The 9,284-nt window shown below is 37.4% G+C and overlaps 1 non-coding gene across 1 annotated transcript; it reads right to left on the bottom strand.

Annotated features, from left to right (window-relative positions):
• Positions 1–1,544: 1,544 nt before the first annotated feature.
• On the bottom strand, positions 1,545–1,651 carry LOC121228481 (small nucleolar RNA R71). The gene has a single exon (XR_005926057.1). It is a non-coding gene; the product is annotated as a small nucleolar RNA R71 (small nucleolar RNA).
• Between the last annotated feature and the right edge of the window lie 7,633 nt (positions 1,652–9,284).

The raw sequence follows: 9,284 nt of genomic DNA, 5'->3' as shown, positions 1-9,284 counted from the left end.
TTTCTTTATGTTTTGTTATCATTATTCTTTTAAGATGTTTTCTTTTACACTTATGAACTAAATCCCCTAAATACCTAAGGGGAATGAAACCTAAGACGGATCTTGTTATTATTTTCTGAACTATATGATAAATATTTGATTTGATCTTAATTATGTGTTCTTAATTCTTACTTTAATATTCCAGGATATTGATTCAAGTATTGATGTGCTTATTCAGAGGAGCAAAAGTCCCTGTCTAAGAGTAGATCTAGCATAATTAAGCAGAGTTGATTGCAACCCTAGACATAGGGCGACATAAATCTGCCAGATTAGGGTCAAACCTAATAAGGGAATCCATAGATCGAGTTAATGCAACACTAGGGTTTTAATTAGAAAGAGATTTCAATTAATCAACCTAGGGTTAGACATTTTTAGTCTTGAGAGAAATAATAATATAAATTAGGGATTTCTACAGATTAAGTCAAATGAATAAATCGTCTACTTCAGAGTCAAATAACAAGTGAAGTCTAGGTGGATTTTTCCCTTTGGTATTGTCTAAATTAATCAGTTTTCCTAAAAGTATTTCCGCAATTTACTTTAGTGCATTCTTAGTTTAGTTAATTAGTTTAGATAAAATAAATCCCCTTATTTTTAGGCTAGATAATAAAAAAAAGTTAATACTAGTACTTTTAGTTCCTGTGGGTTCGACATTTCGGTATTGCTATAAACTATACTACTGTTCGATAGGTGCGCTTGCCTTTATCGTGATAATAGTTAGTTTTCAAGTATGATCAATCATAAATATAAAACTTATCACGAGACATCACATCAAGTTTTTGGCGCCATTGCCGGGGAACTAAAATATTAGGAACGCTTAATTTTTATTACTTTAGCCATTTATTTTATTACAATTTAAATTTTATTTTAGTTTTGTTAATTTTACTAAATTTTCTTTTGTTTTCTTCTGACAGATTTTTATAGTTTATGACTAGAAGAAACCCGTCAGGACCATTACTTTTTGACAGTGAGATTAAAAGCACAGCTCGCAGAAATCGAAGAGAAAAAAGTGAAACCTAATAAACATAGAGGAATGACAAGAGGAAGAAATTCATAATACAACCGAGGAGATGGCTGAAAATCAGAATAATCAGCTTCCTCCTGTGGTTGCTGCAAATCCAATAAATCAGAATCCTGCTCCTCATACTATTTATGATTATGCTAAACCTACTTTAACAAGAGCCGAATCAAGTATAGTTAAACCTGCTATTGCTGCAAATAATTTTGAACTGAAACCTAACACAATTCAAATGATACAACAGTTTGTTCAGTTTGATGGTTTGCAGGACGAGGATCCAAACACTCATTTGGCAAATTTTCTGGAATTCTGTGAGACCTTTAAGATCAATGGCATTTCTGATGATGCCATTTGCCTTCAGTTGTTTCCCTTTTTGTTGAGGAATAAGGCTAAACAGTGGTTGAACTCGTTACCACGAGGGTCAATCACTACTTGGGAACAAATAACTGAAAAATTCTTACTTAAATATTTTCCGCCGGCTAAAATGGCTAAGTTGAGAAATGATATCTCTTCTTTTGTGCAGATGGATCTAGAAACACTCTATGATGCATGGGAGAGATACAAGGATCTATTGAGAAAGTGCCCTCACCATAGGTTACCTTTATGGTTACAAGTTCAGACTTTTTACAACGGTGTGAACCCCTTAACAAGGCAACTCATCGACGCAGCCGCTGGTGGAGCTTTAAACAACAAAACACCTGAAGAGGCTTATGAATTTATTAAAGATATGTCACTGAATAACTATCAGTGGCAAGTCATGAGAACAGAGCCAACAAAAGCAGCCGGTGTTTTCAACCTCGACGCGGCTACTATGCTATCTAACCAAGTAGAACTTTTAAATAAAAAGATTGACGATTTATATGGTTCTACTTAGGTACATCCAGTTATGAGGTGCGATTCAAATGGAGGAGGAGTACACACAGAATATCAATCTTTCAATCCTAGCACAGAGGAGGAACAAGTTCAACATATGGGTAATAATAATTCTAGACCTCAAAATAACCCATACAGTAACACTTATAATGTAGGTTAGAGGAACCATCCCAACTTCTCGTGGGGCGGCCAAAGAAATCAAAGGCCACAACATCCCCCAGGCTTTCAATAACCACCTTACCAGCAGGAAAGAAAACCGAACCTTCAGGAGATGCTAATGAAATTTATCTCGGTGTCAGAAACTCATTTTCAGAATACCAAGACAGCACTTAAGAATCAACAAGCTTTAATTCAAGGGCTCGAAACCCAGATAGGCCAACTTGCCGAACTGATTTCTGAACGACCACAAGGTAGCTTGCATAGTAATACTGAATCGAACCCAAGGGAACAACTCAATGCGATTATCATTCGAGATAAGGAAGGGTTAGTTGAACCTAAACTAGAACTGAGGCAAGGAATTATGGTAAGTAAAGGTAAATGTGAGAAGGACCACAATGAGCAAAAATCGGTAAGTAGAAAGTACAAACTTCGTGTGTCATACCCCAATGTGACAAGGAAAGACCACACGGACGGACAATTTGGTATTTTCCTTAAGCTATTAAAGAAATTACATATTAACTTACCATTTATTGAAGCTCTTTCGCAGATGCCGAACGCAATTAAATTCTTAAAAGAGCTTTTAGCAAACAAACGGAAGTTGGATGAGGCATCGCATGTAGAGTTGAACACAGTTTGCACAGTCGTTCTACAGAATAAGCTACCCAACAAGTTGAAAGATCCAGGGAGTTTTATGATTCCTTGTTTAATTGGTAGTTTGAACGTGAATAATGCGTTGGCTGATTTAGGGGCGATCATTAATGTTATGCCTTATAAAATGTTTAAATAACTAGGTCTTGGGAAACCCAAACAAACTAGGATAAGTATTCAATTGGCTGATAAAACCATTAGATTTCCTAGGGGTATCATTGAAGATATTCTTTTTAAAATCGAGAAATTTATATACCCAGTAGACTTTATTGTTCTAGATATGAAGAGGATAGTAACATACCTTTGATTTTAGGACGACCCTTTTTAGCAACTGTTGGAACCATTATTGATGTTGGCATAGGTGAACTCACACTTCGTGTGGGTGATGAGACAATCACTCTTCAAGCTCGTAATTTTAATAATACATCGACTATTGAGGGTGGTTGTATAAATCATGCTACGAATACTAATAATGTGGTGTAACCTTCTTTGTAGGAAACACGTTCGAAGAGCATTCATGAGCCATGTTCAAGTAACAACAAAGAACCAATCTATGAAGAACGAAGACTTCAGGTCGATGAACTAGATGAATGGTGAACGCCTATCAAGGAGAAACCAAAAGCATACAAAAAATCGAAGCAACACCACAATGAACATAGGGATGAAACAAAGTAAATTAAAGTTGGGGACAAAGTATTGTTAGATGAAAATGACCCCTGAATTGCTACTTTGAAGCACAATAGGGATCGAGCGACTTCCTTCACGGTAATGAACATCTATCCAGATGGTACAGACTAGGTAACACATACTGTATTTGAAACTTTTAAGGTAAATAATACTCGACTTAGACTTTATTTTCATAAAATTTATAGCAGAGGTGAGAAGTTTCAACTCCTCAATCCACCGTAATCACATGAAATTGAGGTAAGTCGAGCTTAGACTATAAATAAGCGCTTCTCGGGAGGCAACCCGAGCACTAACAGTGTTGATTTCTTTAAAATTTTAGTTTTTAACATCTAAATCATTAACTGAGTCCTTGAACACAGATTTTCCAAATCCACACGGCCAAGCACACAGGTGTGTATTAGGCCGTGCTCATACCACGTGAAGGGACACGGTTGTACGATACGACCGTGTGAAAACAGAGTAAATTTTTCCTAAAACACGGGATTCAATATGTTGCCACGGCCGTGCGACATGGCCGTGGGCAATTCTGCCAAATCAACACGGGCGTGTGACACGCCAGTGTCTATAAGCCGTGATAGAAACTGAAAAATTAACACGGGCGTGCGACACGCCGTGCCCACCATCCGTGGTCAAAATTGTCAAAATAACATGGGCGTGCACACATATACATGAGTATGGGAGAAGCGAACGAAGTAGGACAAGGCCGTGTGCACCAACACACTCAAGGAACACGGGCGTGGGCCGAATTTCAGACGCGCCCAAATTTGAAAATCACGAAACACACGGGCTGAAATAAGGGCACACGAGCGTGCCCCACGGTCGTGTGCCCCAAAATCTATACAAACCCCTACTATTCATCATCCCCTTCCCCAAAAACCCTAACCCTAGCCGCCAAAATCTCTTTCCCCCCACCGACCGGCCACCCCTAACTCCCATTTTCTTTTCTATTTTCTCCCATATCTCTTTCCCCTCTCTTCTCTTCTTACCTTTGCACACTCCACGGCCTCACTGCCCACACCCGTAGCCATCGCACCAACCCTATCGTTGCCACCATCTGCTGGACATCGAAGCTGCGCTCCTCCTCCGTTAAACACCACCATCGTTCATTTGTCGTTTGTTTTCCTTTCACCCGATTATATTTTATTTCTCTCTAATTTTTGACTTATACTTGTTTTATTCTTAGTAATTTGCATGCCTAATAATTCTTATTTCTGTTTCGTTGTTTAATTCATCAAGTTTTTAGTAATCACTATTTCTAGTATTAGCTAATATAACTTCATTGATCTCTTAGCATTCTCTTGGTTTAGCCTTAGCACTCTGACCATCTTATATTTTGCCTGTTGGTATCACCTCGTTTGTTAGCATGCTTGAATGTGTATCCATATCATCTTACTAGCAAGTCATTATTTTTGGGATTATTCAGATTTTGCTTAAAGATGTGAGAATTATTGTTGACTTAATCTTTTCTTCTTGCAGGTATACCATGTCAAATCCACGTGGTAAGAAAACCGCCGTCCCTGCCTCAAAGAAATGAAAATGAGCAGCATCCTCCTCGGGTCCTACCACTGAAATCAGGCACCCATTCCTCCAATTTCCACTGGGACCCCAAGAAGAACTATTCCAGATACTACGGGTCTGACCCCTAGGTGTGGGTCGTTACATTGATTGGACCGCCCTAGAGCAGATCTAACTCGCTGAAACAGTCCGAGCTCTCCTGACTACTAACCCGTGGGGCTCTTCTTCGAGATCATCGAGCTGACGTACCTCGAGCTCACACTCGAACTCTATTCAACCTTTCATCTTCAAGTCATTATGACAGAGTTTGATGATCCTGGAATGGTCCAGTTCCGTCTCGACGGTTTAGTTCGTCAGTTGAGTGTGCTTGAGTTTGGAGTCGCGTTTGGACTATACACGGAGGAGTTCATGAGCAACGACGACCTCACCAGCCTCTATCGCCACATCTACTACTCTCCTTCAAACTACTGAAGGGCCCTCATTCCTACTTCGGCCACCTATGGCCCTAGTCGCTCCAAGGCATTGGCTCTAGCCCCATCCCTGAGATACTTATACGCCATCCTAGCCCACACCCTAATAGGACAGCGAGAGAGCACCGGCGTCGTCAACACTAACGACGCCTATTTTTTATGGAGCATGGAGCATGGGCACGTATTCGACCTCGCCTATTTCATTGCCCTCGCCATTCGCCATCAGACGGAGCGGCATAAGAAGGGAGTCATTTCTATCGACCCTTATGTGACTCACCTGGTGCGGTACTTCGGTCTCCTCAACATGGCGGCGCAAGCATCTTCCCTTACCCTCATCGATCAAATGTCCCCACAAGGCATCTCGAGTATGCTCCATATGAGGATGATCGAGTGACGACGTAGATTTGATCCTCCCCAGTACCGTCTCGTCTAGTCAGCTAAGCAAGAGGACCTAAAGGACATTACTAATGATGTCCCACCATCTCACGAGGATCCACCCTTTCAGCCACCACCTATTCTTCGTCCAGTTCATGCGGTTGCTTTACTCTCTGACATCTCTGATCGCCTAACTCGATTCGAGTAGCAATGTTTTCAGCGCTTCGATCACATTGATGTAACATTACATCAGATTTGTCACCACCTTCACATCTCATCTCCACCCCCACCTCACGAACCATCCGACAACGAGGATTTTTAAAGACTTTACTTTATTTTTATTTGTTTACTTTTATCTTTATTTACCTTTTTAAATTACTTTTTATTTTATTTTTAAGATCATTTTGACTTACTTTTTATTTTATTTTTAAGATTATTTTTACTTTATCTTTAGGTTTTATAATTTATATTAAGAATTTATATTTTCGGCCATTTCTTTATGAGTAATCATGCTACTTTATATTTACTAAAGAGTTAATGATTCTATCGCAGTTATGAAGAGCTCCAAAGCTTACTATTACTTAAGAATTTGCAACTCCACTGGAAAAGGTTCTCCACGATTGTCATGTCCTGCTCGACGACGACCATAACTACCACCAGATATAATATTCTTTTGGCGCAGGACTTATGGACTAACAACCTCTACTACCACCAGAGTATCCTTCTCCAATCTCAGCCTTGTCTTGGCCGATTACTTTCCATAACTCCAATTCAAGGATTCCATCTAACATTTAGGAAGTTTCACTTCTTTTCCTATCATATGATCTTATCTCTATATTTTTTAGTAAGTCTATCTTTGTACATTGAGGACAATGTACATCTTAAGTGTGAGGGGGTTATTCATATCATTATCAGAAAAATCCCTGAATTTTGCCTTATTCTCACGTGACTCACTCATATCACTATTAGAATAAATTTTGATTAACCCATATTTTTATCGATATGTTTTGAATTAAATCATAAGTAAATGTGCATTGATTGTTTAAACTTTAAGACATTAGGGAGCCAAATATGATAAGTTGAAATTTTTGAAAATTAAAATTTTTAGGTTGTTTCCCCAAGTTTAGGTATTATCTTGAGTTAGAATTTACAGGATTAACATCAAAAAGTCATAATTTTTGTGAGATCTTGAGCTTTTAGAGCATATATTATTTCTTGCATGCTCACTTTTATTGTTGCTATGAGTGCGTCAATATTGATTTGTTATTCTAAAACTTGCTTCGATTATGTATGTCAAGACCACATCATTTGATTTGATATGTCGAGATGATAAAGGTACTTAGGTTTAACCCACTTACTCCATAAAAGTCTACCCTCATAATTAACCCTTAGTGAACCCCCTTGAGCCTAACAAGCTATTCATTGATTTACCCTCAATATTAACTCATAACCCATTATTGTTGAAATCCCCTCATTTGATCCTTTTTTTTTGTTGAGATTGGATTTGAATAAATTGCTTAGCTATGTTTTATTAGCAAAGTTCTATGTTACTTGATTTGTTCTAAAAAATACATATAGCAAAGTTCTATGTTACTTGATTTGTTCTAAAAAAAATACATACATATTAGTAGTAATTTTTTATTTTTAAGCTTAAGTATTTAATTCAATATTCCATGAAGAAAAGCTCAATTCTAGGATCTTCTAATTAGGAATGTAATTTGTCAGTTTTAGTATTTTTCTAGTCAGGTAGTTTTTCAATTCAATCTCGATTCTAACCTTTTCTTTCAGCTTGTGACCACACCCCCTAACCAAAACCACATTACAACCCTCTAAAGACCTTTTGATTGATGTATCATCTCAATATATAGTGGTGGAGATTTGATTTTCACGCAAGCCTATGGTAATAACTTTTCATATTGACTGTTGAGTGCTAAATTTCTTGTCCTTAAACACAATATTTAGTGAGGATCTGAAACTCTGTGATATTTTGAATCAAAGGTGATTACTTAGATGAGGGGAGACACCTATGTTTTCGTGATAAAATGCTCAACTTGGAATGTTTGAAACTTTGATGTTCTTTGAGTTGAATTTTCAATGTATGATTACTTATGGATTATTTTGAGATACTATTGATGAGAATTATAAGTTGAGAAGAATTTATTTTTGTGAGTTAAGAATTTTGCTTGAAGACAAGCAAACGCTTAAGTGTGGGGGTATTTGATAAATCGTAATTTATACATATATTTATCCCATGCTTAGCATATTTTTGGATGAATTATCATCAGATTTTTGGAATTCGAAGCTCTTAATCCTTTGATTTCATGTTTTATACTTAGGTGAGCATAGGAGGGTAAAAATAGCGAGAAACGACCAAAAACGGAAAAAATGGGTCAACGTGGGAAATCAAAACGGCCTGGACTTCCTCACACGGGTAGTTCACACGCCCGTGTCTATTTAACAGATTGTAACACGGCCTAAGCCACCTCACACGGGCATGTCCCTGTTGAGCCCAAGTCTAGTCCTATTCGAGAAAGGCCACTCTTGAGGGTTTTGAAGCATTCTAAAGCCTATATAAACACCCCAGGAGGTACCTAGAGAAGACACACGGAGTAAGAGGCAAGGAATTACTCGAAGAAAGCCAATTGATCCATCTCAGAAGCCGGATTCTCCTTCAAGCCTGATGATCTCCCTTCAGTTTCCTTCGGGATTTTTGGGTTTCTTTATGTTTTGTTATCATTATTCTTTTAAGATGTTTTCTTTTACACTTATGAACTAAATCCCCTAAATACCTAAGGGGAATGAAACCTAAGATGGATCTTGTTATTATTTTCTAAATTATATGATAAATATTTAATTTGATATTAATTATGTGTTCTTAATTCTTGCTTTAATATTCCAGGATATTGATTCAAGTATTGATGTACTTATTCAGAGGAGCAAAAGTCCCTGTCTAAGAGTAGATCTAGCATAATTAAACGGATTTGATTGCAACCCTAGACATAAGGAGACACAAATCTGCCGAATTAGGGTCAAACTTAATAAGGAAATCCATAGATCGAGTTAATGCAACACTAGGGTTTTAGTTAGAAAGAGATTTCAATTAATCAACCTAGGGTTAGACGTTGTTAGTCTCGAGAGAAATAATAATATAAATTAGGGATTTCTACAGATTGAGTCAAATGAATAAATCATCTAATTCAGAGTCAAATAACAAGTGAAGTCTAGGTGGATTTTTCCCTTTGGTATTGTCTAAATCAATCAGTTTTCCTAAAAGTATTTCCCCAATTTACTTTCTGTGCATTCTTAGTTTAGTTAATTAGTTTAGGTAAAACAAATCCCCTTATTGTTAGGCTAGATAATAAAAAGAAAGTTAATACTAGTACTTTTAGTTCCTGTGGGTTCAACATTCCGGTATTGCTATAAACTATACTACTGTTCAATAGGTGCGCTTGCCTTCATCGTGATAATAGTTAGTTTTCAAGTACGATCAAGCATAAATATAA

This window comes from Gossypium hirsutum, chromosome A04, assembly GCF_007990345.1.
Source record: "Gossypium hirsutum isolate 1008001.06 chromosome A04, Gossypium_hirsutum_v2.1, whole genome shotgun sequence".
Lineage (NCBI taxonomy): Eukaryota > Viridiplantae > Streptophyta > Magnoliopsida > Malvales > Malvaceae > Gossypium > Gossypium hirsutum.
Note: the sequence above shows the minus strand (reverse complement) of the source record. Positions and strands in the feature narration are given on the sequence as shown.